This window comes from Camelina sativa, chromosome 15 (assembly GCF_000633955.1).
Source record: "Camelina sativa cultivar DH55 chromosome 15, Cs, whole genome shotgun sequence".
Taxonomy (NCBI): domain Eukaryota; kingdom Viridiplantae; phylum Streptophyta; class Magnoliopsida; order Brassicales; family Brassicaceae; genus Camelina; species Camelina sativa.
In genome coordinates, this window is record NC_025699.1 from 10843869 (window position 1) to 10847331 (window position 3463).

The 3463-nt window shown below is 35.6% G+C and overlaps 1 pseudogene; it reads right to left on the reverse strand.

Annotated features, from left to right (window-relative positions):
• On the reverse strand, window positions 910-3017 carry LOC104748346 (annotated as a pseudogene).

Sequence of the window (3463 nt, forward strand, 5' to 3'; positions counted from 1 at the left end):
GTAAACCTACCACACTCTCTTCCTTCACCAAGATTGGTTCTTGATTACACATACTTTAAACAAGGGCTTGGTACAATTCGCAGGAAAGCTCCCAAATTCAGGTTCAAAACACACTAACTAAAAGTTTCAAGAACTACCCATAACTTCAAAAACCCAAAAGCGTAATCTCACACATAAATCACAATCTGGGTATGTCGAAAAATCAAAACTTGATAGATCAAGCACACACCCAAATTGACCTTACTAAAATTGATCAAGCACACACCCAAATTGATCAAGCACACACCCAGATTGATCAAGAATCAAAAGATGAAACAAGGAAGGAGAACGAGACTGACCTGACATAGAATTGGTTTGTATAAGAAACGACGAATTAAAAGATATTATATTTTTTTTTTTTTCTAACCCAATTGAGATATTTTTTATGTTCGTCTACTTCGGGATTGATCGGTTCAGAGAAGAAAATCTGTGAAGTACACAAATGAAGCTTTTGTGGTGAAACAGAGATTTTCTTGAAAGAGAGAGAAAGAAAGAAGAAGAAGCAAAATAATTGTTTTATATCAAAAATAAAACCAATCATATCTCTACACGCAACTCTTCCAACAAGAGTTGGTGTTAAAACTTACTAAATAAGAGGCAACTCTTATGTTTTTATTAATTTTGATTTATTTTTTATCCAAAAAAAATAAGAATTCTTGCTAAATCCTTCCAATGGACTTGCTCTAAGAAAACAGAAACATAATTAATTAATAGTCGACTAGTCTTGGTTCTAGGAAAAGAGATATACTATCACTGTAAAATAAGCTATAAATTCATTATAGTACGTCATCATTAGTTAGACCTTAACTGCTGCATAGTTTTGCTTCCTCTACTTCTCTTTGTTTTTGCCCAATTCCTCTTCCTCTTCTTCTATTTCTCTCTCCTTTTGGGTCCTGCAGTTTGGTTAATTTGCACTAACCTTGGAACGTAAGAGCTAGAACACACAAGTGGGCTATTATGTGCTTTAACTTCTCCAAGATCCACTTTTTTAAAGTAACTATCTTCTCCAATGATGTAAGCTTTTTGGTAGTCTTTGGGTACGTCGCTGTCTGAACTAAAGACCACCACGAGTTTCTTCTCTTCGTCAACGAAGAAACTGTCGAAATCTTCATCAAACAAAAAATCAAGCCCAAAGATTGGCTCACAATCAACTTTTAAAAAGGGGATCCACGACACCGCATTGGGCTCTATCTTAGTAGTGATCCAAATCTCTATTATAGACAATACATCACAGTGATGATATAACGCAGCGAGTTTATCTTCTTTGACACAAGATACAGCACCCCTATCTCCAAAACCAGAATCATCATAATCAGGCTGAAACGGTAGATCAAGAAACTTTCCAAATCTCTCTTCTGTAAAATCATAACAGATTAAGAATTCATGGGTTTCACCTTCTGTCCAAAAGTAAGTATTTCCATGTACTGATACACCCTGCCGATAATAGATTATATTCCAGTTGGGAATGACAGTAAAAGTCCTCCATGAGTTAGACTTAACATCGTAAATTTTCGTAGTAGCCCTGGTTATTATTGAAAAACCNCTTATGTTTTTATTAATTTTGATTTATTTTTTATCCAAAAAAAATAAGAATTCTTGCTAAATCCTTCCAATGGACTTGCTCTAAGAAAACAGAAACATAATTAATTAATAGTCGACTAGTCTTGGTTCTAGGAAAAGAGATATACTATCACTGTAAAATAAGCTATAAATTCATTATAGTACGTCATCATTAGTTAGACCTTAACTGCTGCATAGTTTTGCTTCCTCTACTTCTCTTTGTTTTTGCCCAATTCCTCTTCCTCTTCTTCTATTTCTCTCTCCTTTTGGGTCCTGCAGTTTGGTTAATTTGCACTAACCTTGGAACGTAAGAGCTAGAACACACAAGTGGGCTATTATGTGCTTTAACTTCTCCAAGATCCACTTTTTTAAAGTAACTATCTTCTCCAATGATGTAAGCTTTTTGGTAGTCTTTGGGTACGTCGCTGTCTGAACTAAAGACCACCACGAGTTTCTTCTCTTCGTCAACGAAGAAACTGTCGAAATCTTCATCAAACAAAAAATCAAGCCCAAAGATTGGCTCACAATCAACTTTTAAAAAGGGGATCCACGACACCGCATTGGGCTCTATCTTAGTAGTGATCCAAATCTCTATTATAGACAATACATCACAGTGATGATATAACGCAGCGAGTTTATCTTCTTTGACACAAGATACAGCACCCCTATCTCCAAAACCAGAATCATCATAATCAGGCTGAAACGGTAGATCAAGAAACTTTCCAAATCTCTCTTCTGTAAAATCATAACAGATTAAGAATTCATGGGTTTCACCTTCTGTCCAAAAGTAAGTATTTCCATGTACTGATACACCCTGCCGATAATAGATTATATTCCAGTTGGGAATGACAGTAAAAGTCCTCCATGAGTTAGACTTAACATCGTAAATTTTCGTAGTAGCCCTGGTTATTATTGAAAAACCTCAATATCTTGTGGTTCTTGTTCTTGTCATATCCAAGGGCATACGTGGATTTTAGTACCTCAATATCTTGTGGTTCTTGGTCTGGTTCTGTTTCTGTTTTGAGTTGGATCCACTTGGTTTGCCCCAGGTACGGGTTCTAAATCACGAGCCTTGAGTTATCCATGGTGACACATAATAATAAACCGTCGAACTGATAGACATTTAAAATCTTGACATGATTAAGAAAATTACCTATCTCCTTTATAGATGGATCCACGAATTCTTCATCATCTTTCTTGGGGATTCCTTGGAGATCGAACCTCATTGAACAAAGCCTATGATCCAACATCGTGAACCCCAGAAACTGCGGTTTTGGTTCTCCTATACATAGAATCCGATCTTTGAAGAAACTGTTCCATCCTTTGCAAGTGGCTCTCACAGCTCCAAGAGAAGTTATCGGAACCTTGGACAATATCTCTTCTACCAAATCCTGCGAAAGATCACTCATCGACGTCATTTTTCTCAAATAAGAAAACTAGGGTTTCTAAATTTCACGTTTGCCCACTATATTACGTAACACTTCTTGCCCAATTTTTTTCTTTTTTTATAACCTAGATAGATATTTTATTCTAAGCCTCAAAAGTGTTAAATATAAAAAAAAAAAAAAAAAACTATATATGGGTAATATATACATAGTCTTCAGTTACGGAAAGCATTAATTCTTTCGATCTAAAATGTTCTCTGTACAAAACATCTTAACACTTCAAGATCTCTGGTTCAAGCTAAAAGAACTAAAGAAGTGCACTTCAAGATTCATTATCATCAACTATTGCTTTTGGGTAACACAAAAGCTCGATTGCTCCTTCGATTGAGCTCAGATCCCTCATGTGAGTACTGGGTCATAACAGATAAAAGGAGAAGAACGAGAAGGTGAAAAATAATGAACAAATGAGAAGAACTTTA